Below are 15,121 nucleotides of genomic sequence, written 5' to 3'. Positions count from 1 at the left end.
TCCTAGATGGATCGATAGTTGAAGAGCTGTTCTGATAGATATAAAGGATAGTAAAGGAGTAGGCAGCAGTGCAGAAAACTAAAGAAGAAATAGCACTACTCCGTCTCAGGGCCCTGTGCACGCTACGGCACATATTCATGGAAGTCTAATAAATCCCCTGAGGTCTATTACGCGCTGCAAATAAATTTTAGATTCTGCGTTAGAGGCGTTGGCGGTGAAAATTCAAAAGCAAATTGTTGTATCCAGTCAAAAGGGTGAATCTTTGTTCTGTCATTTTTAAATGCCTTAAATTTTCTAACGGATAGAAAGTGCTTGCAATCAAAATTATCGTCTCTGAGTGTCTGAACAGGTTCAGGATTGCATGAGAATCTGTTTGTCTGTGTCTCTTCGGATTCTAAGTCACGTAGTCTCTGTAAATTACCTAAGTTACACTGGCTGTGTGTGTGTGACAAATGTTCGGAATGTGGTGTATGCTGTGACATGTTAGTGACTGAAACATTTTACACTTCTGTCACTTTAAAACGTTCGTCAATTTGACTGTTCTGTTGTTCAAATTTCTTATCGACTTCCGCATCCAGCGTGTGTGAAAGTTCTGCTGACAATTTAAACTCGTCGCATAACTGTGTTGCTTTTTCAGAACATTGTTCAGTGACTGCACTACTTTCATCTCTAAGTAATTTAGTTGTGGCTACACGTGTACTACTTAATTCTTGTGCAACAGATCTAATTTCTTCACTACTGTTCCTAGCACAAGCCTTGATTTCTTCACGTAAGTGTTCTTTAGTATCATGACGTTGCACGGTAACGGTTGTAATCTGTTCACTAAGTTGTTTGTTCTGTTCGTTAAGGTTGTCGTGTTTTTCATTCGACTGTTTGAAACTTTCATTAAGTTGTTTCCACGATTCAGTAAGTTGTTTGAAATGGTTGTCGTATTTTTCATTAAGTTGTTTGAAATGGTTATCTAGTATTTCATTCCGCAGTTTGAGAGTTTCATTAAGTTGTAGTGATAATGCCACAACTTCATCCAAGCCAAAATTAGCGACTCTGTTTTCTGTGCTGTGTGATGGTGAATCCACATGTGTCACGTTTTGTGTAACCATTTCGTCATTGTCTGATTCACGAAAAGGTTTGCTAATCGGATGTGCTCTGTTGGTCACTACATCGGAATCAAATAAATCTGACATATTAAGAGTACATTGTTCACCTTCGTTAGAAACCGTTACCTGTTAGCTACGTAAACTTTGCAAATCAGGCGTGTCAAATTGGGCAGCGTTCATTGTAACAAAACGTGCCGCATCATCAATTGTTACATTTACTGTGGACATAATTGAATTTGTTTGCTCATCATTAGGATTAAAATCATTAGTAGTGGTCGGCATGCACTGATTATCTGTAACTGGAGGGTTATCATTATTACACTGAGTGTCGCTAGTATTATCGGTCAAATTATTGGAATCGGCTTTTTCACTCATTGCACATCGCGATGAACTGTTAGCACTTTTTCGTGGCATTTTCACAGATCAAAGCTAAGCACAAAATCAAACAAAGACAAAGGAAAAATGGAACAATTACAACAAAGAGCAATAAATTGCCAATGATCTGTGGAAGAAAGAGTGACAATTTAGTAAGTGCGTTGCGCCAGATGCAAACTACATTTAGCATTACGTAAATAAGAGCAGATATGTAACTGACTACCTCTCAGAAATTCACAAATATACGATCCTGGCCGGTTGTCGACAATTGTAACCTCCCAAAGATATTTATTTAATAACCTCCCAACAGTAAAAAAAATATAATTCTATAATTCACATTCAGTGTAACTGCCCAACAGATAAGTTCCGAAACCAATCAACAGTAAGATATATAATTATGTCATTCACATTCAGTGTAACCTCCCAAAGAATAAATTGCGTAACCTATCAATAATAAAATGTGACTAATCTCTCAATTAAAAAAATTGTCGCTCACTTATAACCTTTCAATAATGACTGTGAATTTAAACTGGTGAATTTTGGACGTCAACAGTGCTGCGTCATGGCCCTGAAAGATCATTCTGAATAAAAAAGAGAAAATTCTTACCTCAATGAAGTCTCCGGATAACGCATATATATCTGCTCTTACAATAAATTTTTGTGGCACAGTCCAGTGCAATGCTGGCCGATAGATTTGTCATGTATGAAAGGAACCACTGGTTTTCCTTTGCAATAATCGGGATGACCAAGGATTGGAGAAATTAGTAAATTCTTTAAATTGAAATGAATGATTGTCAAAAGTTACTTTTTATTAGAAAGATTATTATTAAGAGATTTTTTTAAACATTTACTTGGGACTTGATGTACCAATACTACATATGCGCGAGGCTGTTTTTACCTTATACTACAACGCTCAGGCTCCGCCATCGCTCCCCACGACCGGCCAAGCCAACTCCACACACAAGACTGCTCGCTTACAACTACTTACTACTACTGGTACACAGTTCCTACTGCACTCAACACTGCTCTTTTGTCTCAGATTCTCTTATATCTTACACATCGCAGGCAGTGCGTGAGCAATACATCGAAATTACATCTGCTCGAGTGCGCTAACAACAAATTTCTTAATCATGGACAGCTTACAAGGTTTCTATTGCTGTATACATGGAAAATATTGTCCTTCATTAATTTGCCAGCGTATTGCCACAACTGAACTAATCGTTAGACAAAAGTTTATTATGAAGGAGACTGAAACAAGTAATTAATGATTTCAAATTTCTGTTTCATGTAAACGTGGTTTATCTATTTGACTTATGTACGATAATCCAGAATAATTGATTGCAAGTCAGAATATAATTTTCCTCCAGTATATGAAAAGTATGTAATTAAAGTACTTAATTTTATTATTACCGTAATTTTATTATTACCTTACACAATATCTGACTCTGTTCTCAAGTCGTTTGCTGCTATTTATACATAGTAATGTCTGTAGCATGTTATTCAGTTTACATGTAAACATTAGCCTGTTTGTTGTAAAAATGGTTGCCCAAAGATGGAGGACTATTTCTCTCGCCTGAGATATAGTTGCAGCAGCAGTAGATGGTCGATGGATCTGTGGTGCAGGAGACTGACCATAGAGCCAAAGGAAGTCCGCAATGACGGGGCGATTTCCTTTGTAAATGAATAAATTACCTGAAAGGTGTTAATGACTTAAACTGCTGCTTCTATGCACCGAACTAACAATAAAGCTTCTTGAAATGCTTGTAACACAGTATTTAAACGGCCTCCACTACATTAATTCATAAATAAACACTAATTTTGTCATTAAAATGGACAACATCACAATAATTCACCTATGTAATGAGGGGACAACTTATTAAATATTTTTACTACCAAAATAAATCAGTGCTTGGCCTTCACAATAAATAAACTGGCACTCACTGCAGTGTTCCCTGTCTGTTTCTCGTAGCACCAGAAGCTTACCTTGTAGTTACCTTTTGATTAAGAAGTTCACTTTTCCGTCCATTTTCATCGCCTCTCCACTTATTTCAGTCGAGAGAAATAACTCTTACCTCGACCACTTACAGTCACTGCTATTGTTCCGAATCTCACATTCCCTTGACGAAAAACCTTGCTATTTCTTGATCTTATGTCGTCTTGTTTTAATTTTGCTTAGCAACCGGAACATACAAACCTTAATGACTCATTATAACAACGAGTCTGTCACGCAGCTTCAGCAAAACTTTCTTTTTGCTTATCGCAAAATTTCCAAAATTGGTTTTCACTCTCTGTTATTCGACTCTCCACTCAGCATTTACTATCTGATAATTGTCAACAGCTTCCTTCCATAAAAAATGGACTAATGTGTTTACTAACAGAACAGACACGTTCTCTCTCCCAATGTTACCATTTCAGACCCCAAAACCTGTCTTCCTACACGATAAAATTACACTGATAATTTGTAACCTGTTAGGCCATAGCAGTTTCTACTTACAGTTGTTATTAAACCTTGAAGGAGTGTGGGGTACTTTATGGCTACCTTTTGAAAATATTGTATTGTAATTACGTACTTTATATTTCAAAATTAAAAAAAAATATTTGTTGTTTTTAGAGATTTCTTATACCAGATCACATGATGGTTTGGAAGTTTTCAGTAAAACGTAACCTAATAATGTTAATATTAGTAGTAAATATTAATTCCCACAATAAATGTCACATTAATACTTTCAAGATGAGGAGTCTTGTCTCATCAGTATATATTTAAAAAGAGTTGTGAATAAAAGTCAACGACAGTTAACAAAATTATATTATTAAAAACATTTTCTTGTGTTCATAGAGCAGTGCCACATTCTCTATTTACACATTACAGAAAATATCTTCATACTACTTAGACTGCGTTAAAAGATATTTTCAGGTTCAGGAGGCTGCTATTTAAAAAGAAGTTGTTAATAAAAGTTAACAACAATCAAGGAAACTACTTTTTTGTGTGTATTTATTTGTGGTGGGCCTAAAGTATCGCCCTCTCCTGGATACTGCATTGGTACTGCTACGCTTAAATAAAATTTTACGCTATTTTCAACACAACAAAACACATTATTATAAATTAAATTGAATTCGTTTATGAATACAGTTTTGCTGTAATTTAGCATTTTCTTTCTTTTGAATGGAAACACACATTACATATTAGTCTGCATTAAAACTATATATCATAAATAAAAGGTATCACACAACTTATAGACGAGAAATTTTTTTGTCACAGATTGAAGTTATTTGCGAAGTGTAGGAGAAGACTTATGAAATATGTTTCATTTGACAGGAGAATTTTTGTTACGTATATGATGACTATATTACTTGAGTTGCTGTGATGATATGAATATCATTATATTACTTTAAAGACATGTTTTATTCATTTAGTAGTGCTAGAGAAACTTTAGATTCAGTGACTTATAATCAAACACCTTAATGGCTCACTACAATGTTGATGGCATCACTGTGTGTTTTGACGACTTGTTGTTGTTGTTGTTGGTTATGTGGAGATCTTCTTCTACATGTATTATTGTTGCTTGAACAGGATTAATAAATATCTTGTATACTTAAATCTGTGGGGGTAAATTAATACTTCTGTCTATGATACGTACACAAAGTCTGAGAATACACGGAGAATAACTGAATGTCAGCTTTGAGTTTCATTTGGGTAGATGCTACCTTACTTCTACACAAGTTGTATGATTTGAAACTTAGAAGCAGGATGGATTAATACAACTCTTGCTTTCAGGAACTAAAACCTGAGCGACTAAAATTTACTTGCGTGACTTTGCACTGTGAATTTTAAGTGGTCATACGTTCATGATTATCTGTAGTTCCTTAGAATCGTTCAAATGAGTTATGATGTACATCTCTTTCAGATCTGGCATTTACATATTTGCTACTCTATTCTCCACTGTTTATTAATAGAATCATATTTAGAGAAGAATTATACCTATGCAAGATTAGTCAAATTATTTTTCTGTCTTTTGTGAATGATATGCTATTCTACAGGAGTAATTTATAATCAGCATAAAGATTCAGTTTACTTTGAGTCTCATATTGGGTGTAGCAAATCGTTTGACTATTCATGTGGTTACGTACTGTATCTGTTCTCAACTGCTAATTTGATTCTTTTTGAGGAAATACAGTTTTGGAGTTCATGTGGCTTTTTAAAATAGACTATACTGTAACTAATGATGGATCAAGATCCGATTATCAGTCACGCAGTTATGATTGGCAGTGGGGAAAATCAGGAAGTCTCTGGAGTGTACTGAAAATGGTCAATCCCCCACACCCATTGTTCATGACGAATGAGACAATTATTCTGTGTTGTAGGGTACGAACCTATCTAAACCTCTTGAGGGTGCTACATACATTGGGATTAATGGTTATCTTGATTTTGCTTTATTTATTAATCCTTGGACGAATATACTGGAACTGAAATATTTTTGTGATCTGAGAAGGCATGCAGTGCTCTTGGACCATGACCGTTTACGTTTTTCATGTCTAATCCCACTGGAAATGGTAGCATAAGTCGTAAATATTGAAATTCTTTATTTTGTAGGCCAATTTTGGTCTCTGTATGACCATCTTCAGTGGAAACTATTTGGAACTTTTATGCTCATATCATAACAACTTTACATTTTCTATGAGTTGTAACATGTACTGTGATGATTACTTCTGACAGATACCTTCACTTTTACTACACGGAATAATTTTGGATTTATAGAAGAGCATATCTTAAGTTCTGGGTGCCTTTGTCTACTAGCAATGACTATTTACTGTTTGCGATTAATATCAGCATTTTGGTGATTAGCTTTAAAATACTTTGAGTAGCTGTGAGATACTTTGATTTTGAAGAACCGCCTCAGTTCTTTTTTTGGTCCTTGATCACACTATTGGTTGTTGAGGAACAATATTTGATACCATAATTCTACATTTCAGCATTTGCGGTGGTGTACAGAGGTTCTGGTGTCGGGGTAGTACATAATTTCCTTACTGATAGTCGCTTCATTCATATTCACTACATCTCCACATTGCCAGAGAAAAAACGTGGTACATCTGGAAACACGACGTCGACTGTGGCCTGATGACTGCAGAGGCAACCTGGGGGCAGGAAATATACTGATAACGGTTTCAATGTCGTCCGCCAACGGATACCCTAGTGGCATAGCTACCACAGTGGCACCTCTTCCTACCATGTCATAGGGAATGCTCACTGCCAGTGGTGCAAACGCGTGAGACAAGCAGGAAACCATGCCACGGAGACGCACTCGTGCTTTCTGCAGCCAACTGAGCGAGTCTTAAAGGAGTCAGACTCTGGTCTTCCGAGAGGCGCGATGTTATTTCGGAGAACTACCACAGAAGTTCGAAGTGCTGCGTCAGCTGTACAACGATGTCGGTATCAGTGGTTACGTGAACATCCTCACACACCTAGTCGAGGTCCTGGACGTCCACATAGCACAGACGCTCGCCAGGATCATCGTACTGTACAGGCTGTAGTGGTAGATCGTTCAGTTACCACAGAACAGCTAAGAGAGTTTGTGTGCCCAGACGTGTAAACACGAACTATTGCAAACCTATTATTAGCAGTGGGACTATAGGTCCGCACAGCTTTAGCCCGTCTTCCACTCACCCCACAGCATTGATGTGTGTAGCTCGTCTAGTGCTCTCAGAGATCATTTGGAAGCTGGAATGGAGCGCCGTGGTCCTCAACGATGAGGTCAGCTTCTGACTGTATGCAAGTGATGATCATTTGCGCGTAAGACATGGACGTGGTGACCGCTGTCTCGTGGACTGCATTCGTTCAAGACACACTGGTCTCACATGAGGCCTTCTGGTGTGGTGTGCGATAAGCTGCAACTCTCGTTCATCTTTGGTGCTTGTTAAGGGGACGATAACCTGCACTCAATGGGTACAGAGTATTGATAAACCCGTTCTTTTGCTGTTCGTGCAACAGTAAGGTGATGTATTGTTTGAACAGGATAATATGCTACTCGTCAACCAATAATTCTTGCAGAACTATGTGAATTGGTCGAGCAGGCGTGGGATAACGTATCCCATGATAGTATTCGCCCTCTGTACGAACGACTGGATGGCAGAGTTACAGCCTGTGAAGAGTACAACACGTACTAATATGGGTGTTTCAGCATAGCTCGATGCCTCACAACCGTTTGTGCTACTGACATGTAAACACAATCGTTTCATGTACTCCATATGCACTGATGCAGCAATAAATATTGACTGAATTGGAAACGTCCATAAGTGTGTACTAATTTATTTTCAGCTGTGTATACGGGGCATGAAGTTGTCATACTGAGGTATGTTCATTAATTCGTTGTCTCCTCACTTTTTGCAATATGGGCAGAATTAATGGAAACCAGAGAGAGACGAGGAGTAGCATAATGGGTAGAACTACTGACAGGAATGAAAACCTTAGGGCTGTGTGACAACCAAGCACAAGTCTCACTCTGTTTATAGTGATTATCGTAGGGTGGTGAATAATCAAGTGGCATGTGTTGACGTTAGTAGCGCTACTGTTTTAATTTAGGAAACAAGTTTTGTCACTGTGACTGGAGTCTGAAGTGAGACGAAGTGATGGATCAATTTGAATACAATGTCACATGTGAAATTTTGTCAGATAACTCTGTACCCACTTCTATCTTCAATGTTCGAGTTCAATAGCAGACCATTCCCTCACTTAATTTTGGTCAGATAAGGATAGTTTACTGTTGGAGACAATGAAAGGCTTCAAGGAACACAAGTCCGATCCGTAAGAAGTTAGATGCGCGATTAGAGACTAGTAGGCTACATAAGAATTAAAGGAACAAATCCAGAACTCGGGAGGTACATTTGGATGTACTGGGAAGGACATTTAGAGTAGGTTTAGTGAACTCACTAATTAGATGAGGGGAGATTTAGTCTGAATATGATGCGAGAAATACTACTGTTTGACAACAAACTTGTTGCAATCAAAGGAAGTCAGGTTAAGTTAAGGAAAGCTTGGGGAAGAATAGAATATATCACTGCAAGAGGATTTAATTGCCATATGAGAGGAATATGCAAGAGATAAGAAAGATATTGGAAACATTTAAGTCTGTTCGAAGTCAGGAAGTTGTGCGTCAGATTAAGGAGCACGCAGTTTGTTATGCAATACTCATACAAAACTAAGCAGAGTGCAGAAGTTTAAAGGGCAACATCAAAAAATTAATTTCAGAAAATAAGGAGAATTACAGGGGACCATTATAAAGGTATAAACTTACAGCTGCGTTAGCCCAACTGACTGTTAAGGTCAAGCTGAAGGCATATTTCACAGCGTAACCTGGCGTTAGTGTTTCAGATGCTTTCAGTTCACTTATAAGTTTTATATTGGACAGATGTACATTAATAAGAGAAGACGAGAGTTTATAAAACTCAAATAAAGCTTCCGACTGGGAGGGCCGCTTTCTCACTATCCTTTAAACAATCTGTCCACCTACCTGGATAGGCTTCAGGTCGTCTTCCCCTTCAATCTGCCTTGCTATATAATGGTTTAGACGACAGAAGCAGCATTGACAAAATTCTACTACATACCTACTGCCAAAGGCTACATAACTCCGGTCCATGAGCAGCATCTGAAAGTTAGTTAGACTATCGAACGTTGAAGATTATTGCATGAGTCGTTTGAAAAATGTCTAAAATGTTCTGTAAGCTAGTTCATTGTCTTCAGAGGACAGGAAATGGCTATCAACTTCTTATTTAATATCCCGACACTAATTATGCAATGCTACTGACTGTCACTGTGACACGTTCACACCAAAAACCAGCCCGAAGATATTTAGTCCGACGCGATAATTTAAACGTGGTAAACAGTCACTGACCCAAGACAATTTTCGAGTTAACTCAGTCACTCTTTCAGTAGTTATATTATACGGAAGTGCTCGCTATAATGTCTCACAATCTGCACCAAAAACGCTACGTGGAGTTAATACACGACATGAAAGGTTCACTTGCCAATATCTTATAAAATAAACCACTCACAACGGCCAAACATTCACCAAATGCACAGTATTACAGTTAATTTTCGTCAACGACACGAGAACCGTTCAAACGATCGCATTTCTCCATTTTGGGACAAATTTGATCTGAGTGATTTAACTTACGGGTTTACCAGAAGACAGCTTTTGACACATAGATCTGATGCACAAAGCTCTACATAAACGCGCGGAAAATGCTGAACTGTTGGCTAGTATGATAAGCAGTCAATCAGATTATCTCGAGCACTTCTCCACTCCCGGTATTTCTAATGTCAGCCAATCAGCTCACCAAACGTAATTTAGACTAGGAATCTCGTAATTCCGAGACAAGATAAAGTGCAATGAATACACAATACGATACCTTTCTACAGATTAAATTACTAATAAATTTAATACCAAAGTCCCTTCTGGATGCCTTTTACTGAATCAGTCTCACAGGGACATACTTCATAAATTCCCCTATTACACAACAACTTTCTCACGCTTATATTTTCATAACCTTTGTAAAATATCATATTCTGCGTATGTCCTCCATTCACTCTCTCATTCTCTCCAAAACACTCACACAATCAGAACAGAGTGAAATAATAATTTTTCAATGTACTGGTAATTACGACAGGAATCAGCGGCAATGAAACTAAAGAAAATTCCAGAAAATTTGATTGTATGAACCTATCGTCTTGGTTGAAGTTTCAGTTGAAACTATAGATGAATACACTACAGTACCTAACTCGGTTTCACAAGGTTACTACGTGTTTCAGATAAAAATTGAAGTTATTGCTTTGAAATTTTAACGGTATGGTTCTGTTATATATAGAATTTTGTACACAAACTACGAAAAGATCCATTAATATCTAATAGTTCGTCTTTAGATTCATAGAGAGTATGTGTAACGAACTGCACGAAGGCACCGTATGAAAGTACAGCGGCCCAGTGGCCGACGTCGGCTTTAGAACCCAAATCCGCTCTCCTCCTGGACCCACGGCAAGCTACGGATACAATACAAGATGACAACTCGTAATACTTGCTACAAGCTGGTTGGAAGAGTTGTCAGGTATTATTGTTTCATTATAAGAGGTGATGGACTCCTCTAAGTGGGAAACTATTGAACTTGGAAATCGTGAACAGAGGAGGAATGCCAAGATTTAATTACAAACATTTCCTGTAAGTATGCGAATCTCAGGTCTTTAGTAATACGTAAAATAACAGTAATTGCAATTATTGGTTAGAACAGTTCCATTTTTCTGTTCCCCTAACATTTGTTCAAAATACTGGATTCATTTTTGGTTATTCATAGAGCTATGTACATGCGGACTTGAAATTACGAGTCATGTGAAAAACTTCTTCACTTATTGTTGTCTGTATGTTGATCTGAAGCAGCTGAAGGTAGAGTAAAACATGAAATATTAGTGACACAATATCTTAATGAATCTAATTTTACAAATCAGCATAGTTCTTTGATAATACGCTTTTGAAACAATCGTTTCCATTTAATTCATGCAATCCAAGTGAACTGATTCACACCTGCTAAATGAAATTAACTTCACATTTATGTTAATTCGTTGTTGCTGGAAACTGCATAGATGACCTCAAACGAGTTTCATTATTCGGATCCCAGGACAGAGTGGATTCATTAGTATGATTGTCACTGTTCTGGCGTAACCACAAGCGCCGGAACAAAGACGAAGATACGGAACGCTAGAGCAGAGAAGACGGTGAGGAAACTGCGGCCAATGGTGTTCGGAATTGGACCGCGCCACGCCAGGCGCACCCCGTGCAGCAAGTTCAAATGGCTCAGAGAACTAAGGGACTTAACATCTGTGGTCACCAGTCCCCTAGAACTTAGAACTACTTAAACCTAACCATCGTAAGGACATCACACACACCCATGCCCGATTCAGGATTCGAACCTGCGACCGTATCGGTCGCGCGGTTCCAGACTGTAGCGACTGCAGCCGCTCGGCCACTTCTGCCGGCCCTGCAACAAGTGCATATAGACGACACTCCTCCTAGCCTCAGCTGCTCAGATCGGCAACGGGTCGCGGACGTTAGTTATCAGTGACATGTGTCAACTAGCCTGAACAGTTCGCATATCAAGGACTCTACATATATTGCCTGTCGCCCCTCGGTTGCAACTACTATTTGTAAATCATCAAAGTGAAGTACTGTCAACTGCTTTGTACAAATAAAGCTACTAATACTATTTGTTTCAATAGTTGCATAACATTCCGAGAACGCTGCATCCCTTAGGCACCCAACCAGCGACAAGTGGGCAAGACCCCACAATGTTTCCACGGTCAGCATATAAACTTCACTTAAACATCCAGGCACTGCCATTATCTTCAAAGCTATTTTAGTGATGCCGATTAGAAAGGCTAGTACCACCTTGTGAAACAGACGTCAGTTTATTTAGAAAACGTTTAGAAAATACAGACCTGTTAGATTACGTGTTCGATAATAATCTTACAGAACGAGAGGACTAAAAAGCGTACATGATATTAGATGAAACATCCGACAGATGAGAATTGTGTTTTGTGCTGGGACTCGATCCCAAGCTATTACATTTGTGCTACTGGATAGCTGAACAATAGAACATTTGACAAGGAAGGCAAAGGTCCAGGATGAAGTCTTGTTTCGCACCGTTTTTCCGGTATTCTATCTTGCCATTGAATAAGAGATCAGTTGCAGAATAAAATGTTCATGGTATGATATATCTTCAGTTGTAGTAACCCATAAAATCTTATTAGCTGGGTACACGACAGCTACAATGAGCAACTGTTTGACTGAAAGGCTGCCCTCACCTTGGCAGCAACTGATAATATCAGCTGCATAATCAATACCTTTCCCATTTGCATTCCGTTCATTAAGTACCAGGTACATTATTCATTACAGGAAGAATTCTTTCTGCTGTTTTGTTAGGACTGGTCTATAAGAACGAAACTTCCACAGTTCTGGTAAATACAAGATACGAATACAAAGTATTAGGTTATTTATACTGCTATGATTAACGACCAACGATAAAATTACGTCCTCAAATGGTTTCCGTTGCTTTCTTGATCAATCTCTTTTCAAAATCAATGCTGCCAATCGTCTTGGAATAACTGTGGCGTCATGTGGCTGCACTTAATAGGGACGGCATAAGGAAGAAATCGAATCCATTTGGCAGTGCGGACCGAGTACAGAGCGCCTCATAAGTATCAAAAATTTTAGAACTGAATGTAACACTTGTGTCCTCACACCTTGTCTCACTGAACGTAAGCGACTTTACAGTTCACGGATATCGGTACCAAATAGCTTTCCCTCCCTGCTGAATTCACCACTTCGTTGTCCACATTCACTCATGTCATGGCATGTGGCACTTCAGTCATTAATCAAAGCAATACTAACAGGGATAGGTGATGGATGGGGTGGGAGGGGTACTTTATGCCCCTGTTACGATAATCTTGTAATCCAGTCGATTACTTTATACCTTAAATCTTTGAAGCAACATTTGTTACTTTCAATTAGTTCTCCTACCAGGTTTCATAAATGTTTTAATTTTTTCAGTTAAACATAACCCAATAATTTATTTCTTAGCAGAAGATGTCACCTTCCCAGTGAATGTCATTCTCAATATTTTCAGGTTCAAAGCCCTACTCACACATCAGTATCTCATTAAAAAGTTTGTTGTTAACACATCAGCAACAATTAACAGATTTTGCGTTTGCCCATTTTTTTAAGGCAGTTATGAAGCAGCGTCCCTGGTAATGAGGGTTATGGGAAATAGGTTTATGTTGCTGTAGTTAAAGTACGAGCCTGATTGTGGAGTGCCAGAATACTCGAAAAATGTAAAAAATCCGCAGGCAAAGCAATCACAACCATGTTGTGGAGTGGCAGAATACTCATAACATGTTAAAAATTTGCAGGCAAAGCAATCACAAATCAGATCATATTTATGCCGCATTCCATGATACGAGAAAGCATCCAGTGAGATAACTTAAGTCACAAGAAATCCACTGTTTTAATCACTGTATGTTACTTTGTATCTTTTTGTATTCGGCTAAAAGTTGGGAGAAGCTGTATGAACCGTCAATTAGGGCGATTCACAAACAGCAGCTTGAGTAGTCACATTATTCCAAAAACGTTATCGTGGAAGTAGGGGCCAGGACGTGCCGGTGACAATACACACATTGATGAGGTTATCTTTTATTTTAAAAGGCTTTCTCAGTAATAAATTTTTAAATCTGACATTTCTTTCAAAAAATAGCTTGACAATTTTCATTATGAAAAGGAGATTACCAGGTATGACTTTAAAAACTTGCCAATAACGAGATTTTACTTTAAATGCGAACATTTTAGGTTAGGCTTTACCATGACTGTTATTGACATTAAATGAAACAACAAATTTACTTTTACCAGTCACTGTTTTATTTATTTCCATGACGCGTTTCAAAGGTTTAAACCTCCATCATCAGGTGGATTTACATTATTTAGTATGACATTTGTGTGTGTGTTGTGTTACGATTTTTGGAGGAACTTGTGGCGCTGCCTACTGGAGAAACAAGACACTATTTCAGAACATGGGTTTGGATTTCTTCTATTTCACATTTAGAGTTAATTTGCCCAGTCAAGCAATCAAGGCTATTTTCGAGAACAACAACAGTGCAGAAAAGGTCGAAATGAAGAACAAATACACTTCAACAGTAATTGTCTGAAGAATAACGTCATTCCAAATTATGTCAAGATTGACATCAAAACAAACAGGACAACTACAAAGAAAGCATTGGAAAACGCACGAAAGGTCTGGGCTAGAATGAACTGAAAGAACTTTATATTTAAAAAAATGTTCAAATCACAGCTTTATAATGCAGAATTACAGTTGGGAAATTTGCTTCATAGATTAGAATATGATTCCATAACTAAAAAAGTCAAAAAGTACACCGAGTTCATCGAACAGAAACAAAAGCTACACAGAAAACTAGCCAATCTTATAAAGCAACAATTACCTCCCAATCTGAACCAAAACAGCCTAAAGAAACACACATTTTACACACCTATCCTCATCAATACAAACATAATATTCACTGCAGAAGAAGAGGCACTACTCTCCAAAGCTTTAAAACACAATTTCAAGCTCCACTGGACCAAAAGAACCAAGAAAAGCTCATCACTTGTGTCACACAGGTCTCGACCATCGCCTTTAAGAAGCAAAATGACAGAATAGCATCCTGCCACAAAATTAACGAAATTATTGAAAACGAAATTGCTAAAACCATTTCCAGCATCCAAGAAAAGAGAAGAAGCCCTTATGTATACCATTAAGACTAAATTAAACATGAATAATGCAATAATTGTAAGAGCTGACAAGTGCAACACAACTGTTGTAATGGACAGAGAAACATACACAGAAAAATCGTCAGACTTCTTCCAAACCAGCAACGTAACAGAAATACCTAAACATCCAAAAGCCAGAATACAAAAAGAGATTAAATACATTTCAAACAACATCAACTTTATACTCACCACACAAGAAGCAAGAAACATTGTTACAAGGAGCACACAAGCACTTTGCCATAGATCACAACCAAAGATCCAAATCAGGCCTATAGTGAACTATAGGAACAGCCC

This window comes from Schistocerca americana, chromosome 4 (genome assembly GCF_021461395.2).
Source record: "Schistocerca americana isolate TAMUIC-IGC-003095 chromosome 4, iqSchAmer2.1, whole genome shotgun sequence".
Lineage (NCBI taxonomy): Eukaryota > Metazoa > Arthropoda > Insecta > Orthoptera > Acrididae > Schistocerca > Schistocerca americana.
Note: the sequence above shows the minus strand (reverse complement) of the source record.